The sequence below is a fragment of the Neomonachus schauinslandi genome, chromosome 13, assembly GCF_002201575.2.
Source record: "Neomonachus schauinslandi chromosome 13, ASM220157v2, whole genome shotgun sequence".
Lineage (NCBI taxonomy): Eukaryota > Metazoa > Chordata > Mammalia > Carnivora > Phocidae > Neomonachus > Neomonachus schauinslandi.
Genome location: NC_058415.1, coordinates 51,853,697 through 51,867,146, shown reverse-complemented (window position 1 = coordinate 51,867,146; position 13,450 = coordinate 51,853,697). Strand labels below are relative to the sequence as shown.

General features: G+C 39.9%; 1 pseudogene; it reads right to left on the bottom strand.

Moving 5' to 3' along the window:
- Window positions 1-11,083: 11,083 nt before the first annotated feature.
- Window positions 11,084-11,582, bottom strand: LOC110572642 (annotated as a pseudogene).
- Between the last annotated feature and the right edge of the window lie 1,868 nt (window positions 11,583-13,450).

Below are 13,450 nucleotides of genomic sequence, written 5' to 3'. Positions count from 1 at the left end.
AAAACCTGTGTGTTTTCCATTATGCGATTATCCTGTTTTTCGGATAAGACTAACATCCCAGTCCTTATGCCATTATATGAGTGTGCAAATTTGCTCTATGCTCTCTTATATATTTTTATAATAGTTTGTCATTTTTCCCTTGTTGCATATGTGTGCACGTTGCTTTTCCAGGAATTTGAAAGTCGCTTAAGAGGTAGAGGTGTTTCTTTTTCTGGAGGGCCCGTTACTGCTAGTGTTATCAGACGCCCTGATTCCGAACAAATGTTTGCTGCCGATGATGTCAATTAACAAACTGGTTTCCCCTTCCTGCTCAGCGGGAAGCCTGCATCTCCCTCTCCCACTCCCTCTGCTTGTGCTCTCTCTCTCACTGTCTCTTTGTCAAAAAAATTAATAAAATCTTAAAAAAAAAATTCTTGGCATAAACGTCCTATACAATTTTAGATACCTGTAATTTCTCGAATATTTACATAAATGGCCAAATTAAAGATCATTTGAGTAATATATTGTCTTTCACCCGTGTAGCCTTTCTTTCCCCTAATGGAGAATGCCAGAGTAATTTAACAGATCATTTTCCAGCCTCAGTTCTGGGCAACACTGCTCTAGAGATGTACATTCCAGGTACAAAGTATTTTGTGGCCACTTTTGTTTTGCTGGTGTGGAGATTTATGATAAGGACTGGCTCAGAAAGAAAGAGTTTAAGTTTGCCTGCCACACTTGCCACTCCCTTCCCGAATAAGTAGAGGATTGTTGGTCGGAGGAACAGAAGTAGTTTGGAATCATCTTTTCCCACAGATTACAACTCTGGTGTCGAGAACATAGGCTTTGGCCAGATACATTCTCATTCTCTTTTCTCCTCCTTTTTTGTTCCCTTTTTTCCTCTCCTTCCTCCTTCTCCTCCCTTTCTTCCTTTTTTCTTCTCCCCCCTTCTTTTTCCCATCCTCTTCCTCTTTCTCCCCCTCCTACTCCTCCTTCTTCCACCCCTCCCCCTCCCCAACCCCAGACACACATACTCTCCCCTCTTTTCTCTCTCCTCCCCAACCTAGCAGCATGCTAACATTTTTGTCCCCCCCGCTTTGTGCTTCCCTGTGTTTCAATCCAAGCATACCATCACCTCCAGTAACCTCCCTTCTGTAGATATGTCACTGCCATCAATGAGGTTATAACTTTTTCATTCCAGCAAAGTCTGGACACTGTTCTCCACTTCCCTGTTTTTAAGCAGAGACATTGTAATTTTAAGGCAACTCCTATAGATGGAGTTCCTTTTACCAGCGAGTTCCTTTTCGGAGGGTAACCTCGCTTTCACACTCTTGGTAGGAGAATGCTATACACAGACTACATTTTCCACAATCAAAATACAGCCCTAATTATGAAGCCAAAGCCAGTTAGTGTTCGGCTATGTCATTAGCAGCATCATCAGGAGACTTTTGCAGGGAGTCTTTTTTGGGGGGGTGCTGGATCAGAAGAAATAGTTTCCACCCACTTCTGTCTGCTTTCACCTCCACATGGATTAAAGACACTTACTACTCTTAAATATTAACTTTACCTTCAAGGAGTTTATGATGCCAGTGCCAAGAAACACAGATATGTAACTTTATCAAAAAAGAAAGAAGACAGAATACTGCTAGTGCCAGACAGGACCTTGGGTCAAGGACAGAAACAACAGAGATTCAGAGGAAGAAAAAGTCCTGGTGGGCTGGAGGCCTCAGGGAAGGTTGATGAAGGGGGTGAATCCAGAGCTGAGCCTCAAAGAAAGAGTAAGAATTGTCTTTGCTCTTAAAAATGCTTTGCCAGAATCGTCTTTTAATGTTTCCCTTTCTTTGGTTTTGTCTGCGACCCAGTCAAACCTACAACTGACAGCAAATCTCAACATGTCATTCTCATACCTTGAGGAGAAAGCACTTATTTCTTAATGTATCCTATGTATCACTTTTTATATCTTGAGACACTCTCCTATGCATGCACTGTATTTGCAGTGTTTGCTCTCCCGCCTCGCGTATGTCTGGTTCTTGCTTGTCCTTCTTGACTTCTTGAACAGACTTCTACCACATCAGTTTCTCTTGCTAGAACGTGAGTCCTCTCAGGCAGAGATCAATTCTCATTTCCTAGAATGGTTGTATCTCACAGAGCTGGCATATATAAGTGAACATATGCCTTTTCTTCTCAATTATATTAGGACTAAGTCACGTAATTCTTTGTCAGTTTGGATGACTGGAAATCAAACCCTACTTGTCTTTGCCTTTACTTAGCTGAAATGCCATTATGGGTTGGGTGAAAAGAACACTGAGTTCTAGAATGTTTAGTAAAAATGTTGTGGGCTGCCAAATATGTAAATTATCAGGATTCAAAACAAAAGTTCTGTCTGGAGCACTGGAAATATTGCAGATGGTATTGAAATGTGACTCAAAAATGTGATTTCATAAAAAATGATAGTATTTATACAAGCAATTCAAAGTTCATTGAAAACGAATACAGATAGAAAAGTTTTAAGGGTTTAAATACATTTTCATGATTCTATGTTTACTAGAATTCAGCTAGGCTCTAAAGCTCAGGAAATATCTTCCAGGAGAAAATCTCCTTATTACAAAGTACAGTTATTATAGTATAGTATAAGAGAGTATAGTTATTATAGCCTAATATTTAAGCTAACTTAAAATAATTTTTATGGAAAGAAAAATAATGTTCTGTTTCCTGGATAAGCTTGCAGCAGAATTAAAACATGCTTCATCAGCAAAATGGGTAGTTTTCTCCATCTGATCTTTCATCGAATAAAATTCTTAATCAAGCCAAAACCTTCTGAAAGACATGATTTGGAGAACTTCCAAAAAAAAAAAAAGTCCTGAAAGGAATGATAAATTATAGTTTGATCTCATTTGTCCTAAATTCTGCATATCATTCACCCATGAGCTATAGTTGTCTCACCCTTGTGAGCTACGTCCCATAACTCATTCTAGTCCATATGATGCATTTACTACTAAAGAGACTCATATCTTGGAAATAACCTGACTGTTTCACACCATGTTCTTTAATGAATCAGAAGGTAATTGCATTATGTACCTTCCTAGTTGCCAAGTCTAATCATATTCCACCCAGGCAAGTGTGTGGCTAGCCTCTGTCTGGCATGCTCTGTGAGATTTAATCACGGGCATGATTGAAGTGGAACTCTGAGACTGGACGGTGAAGTTCCCTCAAATGCTTGGATTACAAAGATCGATAGCAAAGTCAGCTTGCCTTTTTCACAAGGCCTTTTGTTTGTTATTTAGAAATCGTCACGGGTTCAAACAGGAGTCTTGCAAACACAGAAACCTAGTCGCTAAGGTTTGAATATACCAGGGAGACATAATACAATTTAAGCCTAGAAACAAATCTGTTACAAATCAGGATCAAGTAATGCCAGATGTATAGAAGTGAAGGTGAATATCTGCCAGATCTGCCTTAGGATAGCATAAATCAATTAGTAACACTCTGTTATTTGTGAATTCACTTCCCTCTGTATTAGCTGCTGTCCACATCTCTATTTCCCTTTCCTGCCAGACTATAAATATCTTAAGGCTGGGCACTGGTTCCTTCTTATTGTGGCAATCTTTACCCTTAAAAAAGACCCTGATGAATGGAGGTGATGATAATTGAATGAATTAAAAAAAAAAAAAAAGCCTGACACCTAACAGGCCCTTAATATGTATTTATGAATAAGTAAATTAATGAATTGATGAAAGAATGAATATGCATATGACATTTTACTACAGTGGATATATTTTAATAGTCAACTGAGGCTTTTAATGCTCAAAACAAAAGGATATGCACTCTCATTTACTTTAGAAATCAATTAGACTGAAAATTCAAATTTGAATATTACATTTAAAACATCAGAAGTAAAATTCCTTGCCAATATTTCCAAATTACATACTGTATTCTAATGCTTTTGGCTCAGTTGGTTAAGCGATTGCCTTCGGTTCAGGTCATGATCCTGGAGTCCCGGGATCGAGTCCCACATCGGGCTCCCTGCTCAGCGGGGGTTCTGCTTCTCCCTCTGACCCTCTTCCCTCTCGTGCTCTCTGTCTCTCATTCTCTCTCTCAAATAAATAAATAAAATCTTTTTAAAAAAATAAAAAATAAAATAAATAAATAAAATTATCTTTCTACTGCGGCAAAGAGTGACATTTATAGTGTGCTCTAGGTATCTGTAAATTTAGCCTGTTCTGTCCATGCATCCACATTCCCCTTACCTTCTTTTTCAATAACTCCTCCTGTTTTTTTTAATTTTATTTTATTATGTTATGTTAATCATCATACATCATTAGTTTTTGATGTAGTGTTCCATGATTCATTGCATATAACACCTAGTGCTCCATTCAATACGTGCCCTCTTTAATACCCATCACCAGGCTAACCCCTCCCCCTCACCCCCTCCCCTCTAGAACCCTCAGTTTGTTTCTCAGAGTCCATAGTCTCTCATACTCCTCCTCTTTAAAAAGAAATTAAGGCAGCTACTTTTCAGAGTTTGCAGGTCAGATCAGATGTTTTTGTATTTGAATGAAATTCTTAAAAAGGACCATTTTAAATAATTATAATAACTTATATTGTTTCTCTTATGTTGTTACGAAAAAAAATAAATCTAAGGTTGTTGTTATATAACAAAATAATTGCTGGGTTTTAATAGTGTAATGTGAGTCAATTCAAGGTCTGACTACCCCAGGGAAGAATTAGGCACTGGCCAAGTGGCTTTTAGGAAAAACATACATTTTGCAATTAATCAAATAGAAAAGTCACTACGGAACACTGGGCACTGGCCCAGCATGTTGCATTTACCCATTTAGCATCGCTTGCAGAGAGAATGACCCAATTCTTTCATTCTTTGAATGGAGGAGAACACCAAATGTATTTACTACTGGATACATCAAGAGCTGCCCCCAAAGCATTACCAACCATTCAGATCACCCTGGTATCTAAACAACTCCCAGGTTTTTACACCTACTCTGAACCTTCCACTTCTGCAAATGGATGTTGTCTTAATTGAAACAAACTTGTGAGTAGTAGCTATATAAAAAGGAAATCACACAAAGATGATCTAAAACTTCATTGGTAGTACCCTGTGTTTATTTGTAAGAATTGAAATTCACAACCTTTTAACATTCTTGGGTTTCTTTGCATGCTTCTGTTCCCATACTCCCCTAAGTTTATATTTGTTATAGCCATTAAGGCAAAAAAATTATACCTTTGAACATATTGAATTCCTTTATTAGATTGAGATCTCCCTGTGGCATTGGTGCATCTTATTTACATTGTAGTCCAGTGCCTAATGAAGCGATGAACATTTAATAGCTCCCCAATAAATGTTTGCTGAATTAATGAGCGCTTTCTGTACACTATTTTCGTATCATCTTCAGATGTGCATTATTTGCCTTTCATCCACATCTTCTGAAATTCTGTTTATCACTCCATTTAACATCCCCCCCCCAAATTGCTCAGAAAATATTTATCAGTATCTACTACATCATAACATAGTGCTTAGCTTCTCAGAGCTTGTGATATGCCCTTCATTGTCCTAAAAGGAACTTACAATCTAGATGCAGAGACAAGACAAAAACATAAAAGACTAAATTACCACTTGAAGGAGTAAATGATTTTGAGTAAAACGAACACCATAAATGATATGAATATAGTGTAGTCTAAGATTGTGTCTAAGCTAGGTCCATTCAGGAAATTCATATTTGGGAAAACCTGAGTTTCTTGGGCAGCTGCCAGAGCTGAAGACTGGGGGGTGGGTGGGAGGGGGGACCCAGGAAGAAACAATCTAAAGGAAGAGAATCGGTAGACAAACCTGACCTGATAAGTAAGGCTTAGTCATCAGAGGAGAGAGTGATGTGATGAGCTGGTTGAATTTGTCCCCAACATAGCATTTCCGTTCACAACTGACTCATATGAGAATTTTAGAGAGACATAAAGAATGGTGGCATAGAACTGAAATTCCTGTGGAAGATATTAATATTCATGAGATACTGCTCTTACATCTATAAGATAGTGGATACAAAGTTTGTATCCTTTAATAGAAGATAACAAAAAGGAATAGAGATATTGCCCCCCACTTTGCCTCAGGAATAGTGCCTGGTTTGGGGAACTGGAAGATGCAGCTAATCATTGGCTAATCACTCAAACAAGGACGGTCTGGAAGCATGTGTCATGCAGGTGCATCCATGCTCAGTGAAAGAGCAGTACCTAACTGAAATATCAGTGTTCCTGACAAAGAAGGAAAGAGGGATACAAGAGTATAGTAGTGACTATTCATATTTTTGAGTCCATGTTGACTCCCTTTGGTGATATCTTGAAATACCTGGGGCAAGACCCAACAGAGTGTTATCGGCAAGTGGCATGTTACATAGGTAACAGATATTTAGAGAGAGGTGAGTTGACTGAGCCACAGTGCAACCTGGGAAGTCTTCATGAGGCAGAATCTAGATCTACAAGGAGAGATGAAGGTAGTGGGGAGAGGTGGTACTAAAAATGAAGATGAGCAAAGACATAGTATTGTGGTCTGTATGGGAAACCATGAACATAGCATTGTGACCGTAGCTCTGTGTAGAGTAAGAGAGGATGGTGAGCAACTGGATTGGAAATGACTATAAGGGGGGCTCCTGGGTGGCTCAGTCAATTAAACAATGGACTCTTAGTTTCAGCTCAGGTCATGATCTCAGGTTCCTGAGATTGAGCCCCACTTGGGGCTCATTGCTCAGCGTGGAACTTGCTTGTTCCTCTCCCTCTTCTCCTCCCCCACCCTGCTCCCCACCCCCGCTCTCTCTCTCGCTCACTCTTGCTCTCTCTCTGGAAAAAAATAAATGAAATCTTTTAAAAAAATGGATATCAGGCCCAAAATTTTAAAAAGCCTGTAGCTGCATCATGTCAAAAATCTAAAAATAGCAGGTTCCTGATGTGAAGATTTCAGAATTTTTGATAGTAAAATCCCTCTGACCCATAGCCATGCAGTAAGCACCTTACATATTTTATCTTTATTTTCAAAAGCTCTATGAAGAAGTATTATTATGTTTATTTTCTGTAAATCAAAACTGAAGCTTATAGAGTTTAAGTAACTTGCCCACCGTGATGCATTAATGGTTGAGCCACGATCTGAGATGAGATCTGTGCAGTTCACATTGCACTGCCGCATCTTGCCACCCTCTCCTGACTGCACTCTGCTCAACACCCTGACCTCCCTTGCATCAGGGCAGCCTTGGATTTTTCCCACCCTGTTCTATTTCCTTGAATAAAATAGTGGTGATGCCATGCTATCTACAGATTGAAAAAACATGAATGGTGGGTGGGTCTCTCACTTCTTGAAATCCATTCTTTTAACGATATTCACTTTCCCTGATATTTTTTTAAGTCAAAGGCTTTGAATTTTCCATTTTTTTTTTCAATGCCTTGTGATGAATCTGACTTGAGCAGTTCACCTTGGTATGTTAACGCCATAGGAGATAATGTGTGTGGTACTTTAACAGAAGACACACACTCATGTGCCCTCGGTGACTTAGGGGCAGAGTTTAAGAGTTAAAGGAGATAATTTGGGAGAAAGGAAATAGGTTTTATAAAGGAGGATGAGGCGGGCATAAGAAGTGTTGAAGACGGAGGAGACTGAAGTTAAGGAGGGCCAGCATGGGGGTGAAACGATTAGGCTTGATTTGTTCTACCTAGAACATGGCCTTCACAGGACACAAGACCAGCATTCTGAACTGGAAATAGGCATGACTTGGGATCTAGAGATGAAGATACCCTCAGTGACAGGAAATCGATAAAGGCTTTCTCTACAGCTGAATGCGGAGGAACTGTCTGTCTACTCTAAAGACCCATGAGCAACTAATGTAATTAGTTTCCAGGACCATGTTAAAACTACTATGAATATACTATGAATATATGCAAGAATCACTAAGGGCATGAGCTATTGTGGGGAATACCTACCATGAGGAAAGAGAACTGTAGTAACTGGAAAATCTCCAAGTTAGTCGGAACAAAGAAGCACCATACCGCGTTGGGTGTTGTAAAAGGGTGCCAAGCTACTCTGCTACCGCTTCCTACTCTTTCATGTAAAACTGATTTAATCATACTTCTTCTCAATGAATGAATTTGTTTGACCTAGCAAAAACAGCCTACAAAGAAATTTCATTTTAATATAATTGTGTGTGAATTTGTCTTGGAAGTTGGAAATAATTGGGAGATAAATCCAATTTTAAGAGGCAAGTGAAGAAAAATCTTCAATATGCACAGTTCAGATAGCATTATGCATGTGGTTTTCTTCTAATTTATAATGGAGGAAGTTTTCCCAGTTATTTATGAACTCAGTAAAAAATGAGAATGTGCTATCAAATATATCTGGACGTCAGTGTAACCCAAACATTAGTCATACATTTGCAAATTTCCGGAAGAAAAAAAAAATCCTCCTAAAAGGACCTTACTCTTTTAAATGTACTCTTACAAATGGGCCTTAGAATAATACAGTAGAGGTTTGCATAAGGCACAGAGGTGGAACAGAGGAGAGAATGGCTGAAAATAAATTGGTGTCTCGGAAACATTATTTTGATACTTATGGCTAGAACTAATTTTTTATGCTTTGGTCACTGAGATAATAAAATAACATGAATTATAAAAATATATCCATATATACCATCATCTACAGTAAATATTCATTGTAACTCCATTTTAGCTCTCAAATATATCCAGTTCTCCCCATCCTCTCTGCTCCGGGATTGATACAATGGTTTCTTAACTATTCTCTGTAGCCCTTGCTCAGTCTCTTTGCCATCAGATGGGGCTTACTATCTGGAGGAAAATGGAGTTCCTTTTTTGTCCATTGCTCTCCAGGGAGGGGGATAATAACTGTGCCTGGAACATTTGCTAAGTGGCCTATAAGTTTAAACATTGTCCTGTTGGAAGATCACAGAGCTTCTGTCAGGCTTACTTTCTAAATAGCAATGCCAGGAACCACTCGCTTAGGTGTAACTGCTGCTAAAGGATTAAGGTGTTTCCTTCCCCTCCCTGGACGGATGGGACCCTTGCTTACCCAAAGTCATACTAACAACCTTAACTCCTCTTCTGCAGAAGGAGTTAATTAAAAGAAATAGTAAGGAGCAGAGCAAAATGGGCACAATATGGCAGAATTCAATCTGGGGTCCTTCTTCCTCTGACTGGTAGCTTGGAATTTTTTGTGCAGTCCTTCACTGACTTTCCTGGGCCCCAGGGTATCTGAGAGCTTTTAGAAGAGTGCTCACTATTAGGGGCTTGGTTACCAAAACATTAAGTGACCACTGTCCCTGAATGGAAGATTCTGGATAGTTTTTGTGGCTCCTTTTTAAAGTGTGGTAAATTTTAGCCCTGTTTCATTTGTCTTTACAAAAGGACCACTATACTTTTTCCACTGACAGGATTAGATGATACTTAAGGCCATGAAACCAGTGTAAATAGGGGCTGCATTCAAGAGCAAGATAACTAAGGTTTATGGAATAAACGGTCTTTTCCAAGGAGCAAGGGGACATGTAATAGTTCATATGATAGGCAAGAACCAATCATATAGGTTGTTAGGAACAAGCTGGTTTCCTTTTAAAATAAAAGTCAGCCCACAGATTATTTATTGAGCACCTACGATGCAAGAGGCATTATTTGAAGTTCTCGTGATGGTGGGGAACCAGAAAGATGGACCCTAGTGATAAGGACTATACGAAGCTTACATTCTAATTGAGAGAGGCATATAATGAATGATGTCAAAAGAAACTAATCCAAGTGACTCCAAAAGAAGGTTAAAACCTTTGATCAGCCAACGTGCATCAGAAGCACCTGAAAACCAGGTAACTCTCCAGGTCAAAGCCAGGTGGGGATTTTACAGGGTGAGGAGAAAAGAGGGGTGCCTGTCCCTGTGGTCTGGCTCAGAGAGCAGTTTCATCTGCACCTGCTCTAGCTCTTGTTGTTGGAATGGTTGGAGGTTTTTTTGTCCTTGGTTGTCTTGCGTAGGATCATTGTTGCATGACCATCCAAAAAACCACTGGAACAGTTCTTTTGAAAGCTGTTTTTATAAATCTTGCCATTTGTTAGTCAAGGTTCAAGGGCAAAGGAAGTAGGGGAACAAAAGGGAAAAGGGAATAAGAAAGAAGAGAGGCCATTGTTAAAGGTTGTTTTTGTTCTTTTAAAGAAAGTGTGCAAATAAGATATCTTCAGGGATTGTAAATTGAATGAAGAAAGAAAATTCAAGGAAGTGTGGAAGGGAGTCATTGGGGAGGCTTTCCAAGGAGGAGATACTCAAGTTGAAACCGGACTGTTGAGAAGGAAAGAGCCGTTGGATTGCACGGGAGTTCCGGCAACTACAGAGGGCCGGAAGCAGAAGTAAGCTTGGCAACTTCATGGAGACGGAAGAACGAGGGAGATGTGTGAGACAAACTAGAGAGTTCGTAGACTGCGCTCTGATATTTGGTGACATGGGGAGAGAAGGGGAAGGATACAGGAAAGTTCATACTTGACTGCAGTTGTGCTCAGCTGTCCATCGACCCTTGCTGCACATGACAGGTGTTTAGAGCAGATTCCAATGGAGCATTTTGGAGTAGTGTTTCTCAAACATCAGTGTGCTTAGAAGTCACCTGGGCGTTATGTTAAAACGCAGATTCTAATTCAGAAAGCCTGAGATAAGGCCTGTTATCCTACTTTCTGAAGAACTCCCAGGTCATGCTGATGATGCCGGCTGAAGGGCACCCTGAGTTAAAAGGCTTCAGGGCCTTTGTTGGCGAGCCCTCTTTTCTCTCCAGCTGCCCCAGATACTGAAGGCATCAGAATGAGTACAGCCACGTTTTACTTTCTTTCTTTCCTTTTTTTTTCTAGGCAAAGAACTTTATTTGTTGTTTCAAACTTTATTCCCAGGCTTCTTCAGCTTAATTAGCTGCAAAGAATGAATTGTGTATAAGCAAAAACTGAAAAGAACTGCAGTGTCCCAAGGGCTTGGGCTTAAGAATATTAGAGATCTAGATTTTATCAGATCCATGAACAAAATTTTTAAAAGCAGTCATAATATAAAATAGCAGCTCCCAGTAACTTCTTCAAGTTTTATCTTCTTCAGAAGTTGACTCAATTCAGTTTGCTTCATTCTTGGAAGCTTCATCAAAATTCTCCACAAGATCTGGAACTTCATCATCATCCTCTCCGGTAGCAGGTGGTGCTTTTCCATCCACACATTGTTTGGGCAGAGCTTCAGCCAGTCTTCTTCAGCTAGTCAGACTGTCTGCACCAAGTTGGTTTAAGATACTGGGCGGCATTTCTGTCAGCTGCTTTGTGCCAGCGTGGCCTGGAATGGTGGAAGTGTTCGCTGCCAGCGATGCCTGAACTTTGGGGGTGTTAAAGTGGATCAATGGTCCTTGGTTTGTGAACCTATTCACCTCTTCAATACCACAGATATTATTTACCCCTAACTTCTTTAAGGAGAACTGAAGTTTTTTATCATCTGCTGTAGCCATTCTATGAACCACCTTCTTCTTTTGGCAAGCAGTTCCTTTCCCAACAATGCGCACTTGTGCTTGCATTTTGGCGAGTTTCTCCTGATTCATGACAGTTTCTTTCATCTTGTTGGAGCAGAAATGGGACCACGTGGGGGAATAGGGCTGGTGCTCAGGGGGTCTCGGGCGGACCAGCTGAGATTAGGTGCACACACGTGGGGACGCAAGATGGCAGCTTTTACTGTCTTTCTTTTTCACCATTCAGAGTACCATGGGGAAGGCTTTTTCTGGGCCCACCTAAAACCACTGAGATCTCCTTCAAGGGCTGGTTCCTAGTAGATTTCCAATTTAAATTAAAGAATGGTTAAAGCTATTCTTTATCACCTTCCATCCAAGCCTCTTTAATATTTTGCAGATACGCTATTTACAAATTCCATGTTATCTCTGAGGAAGAGTAATAACTGTTAAGTGAAAGATACCCAATTTCTCATTTCTTACTTAAAGAGCTATGTTTTTCTTTATTAGGAACCCTTCAGACTGCTGATTACAGACACTGAAAATATCTGTTCCTCTCTAAATATAGAAAATTCTTTCTAAATTATGCTAAGTAATAATATAAAACTAATTTCTTAGTAGATAAAGGGCATTTGTAAATGTGTGTATGTAAGGGTAGTAATTTGACTAAAACATGACCTAAACAAACTAGGAACAATAGGGAAAAATTATTTTTCCCTCTGTGATTAATCAACTCAGAAGTCCTAAGTATTTTTGATGACTTCTTAAAAATACAGAGCAAGGGGGAAATGACTAGGTCAAGAGGACTTTGTTGCTGAATTGCAAAAACATCACATGAATCTATAGGTTGCTGAATAACTGATGGTAGGGAAGAATGCGCATACTTTAATGATCCTACCTGAATATATTTTCTTTCATCTTTAGGAAAGTATATTGTTTACAAGCAGCAGGTTTAAGACATTGATGGGCATAGAATCTGCTCAGCTACCTACTGTGCGTGTGAACCTTGGCAAATGGGTTAGGCCCTTCTGAGCCTTAAAGTCCTCATCTGTAAAGTCTGGGCGACAGTCATACCTTGTGAAGTTTCTAACAATTGAATAGAATATGCACATAAATTGTGAGCACGGTGTCTGGCACACAGTAAGCTTTCAATAGATGTCAGGCATTAATATTAGTAGTATGGTTACTAATTATTATCTTCCCAACAGAACAAATCCAATTCAGGAAGAACCCTTTAGCAGAGCCTTCAAACCATATGTGTGATCTGAAGCTCACCTACCAGCTGCTGATTTGCTTGTTTATTTCATTTGATTTTCCTTAGCTGCACATAAGGGAGGTGGGTGGCAGAAGCTTAATTTATTTGTCCTTTTTTTTGAAAATGTGGGTTTGGGCTCTCACGCTATTTTGAGGCATGGTCTGGTGGTGGCATTGGGGATATGCACACTTTAGGGAGGTGGGAGGATTATGAAGCTCTCCTGGTAGCTCCAGCGTCTTTCTTTCCCCCAGTGACGATCATAGGTGCTGGATTGCCAGTGCTGCCAACCAAAGGCCTCTCCTCCCACAGATCTGGAAACACATGAAAAGAGCCATGACTCATGGGCTACAACTTTTTCTGCAGCTTGATACAAGCACTGATAGGCTTGGCTCCCATGTTTTCATCACCCCACAGGCTAGCCGTTGGGGAAAGGGCTCTGTGGGTTTCAGATAAAGTGCTTCCTGACGATAATTGAGAACAACTAAGAGATGCTGTGTCAAGGTTAGGACGTTGTTCCTGTTCCTTTGCAAAAGTCAGTGGAGCGGATGATCTTGGGTGACACCAGGGTGTCTTCAGATCCTTAGAGGTATGGCATTTGAAGTCTTTCAAATCTTTCTTTACAAACTATCTGAGAGAGTCCCTGCTTTCCTGCATTTCATCCTTTGTCCTTTGCACTGTTCTCTAGCAGGACTTAACTCATTGTGTTCTCTTTTGTTGTCGTGGT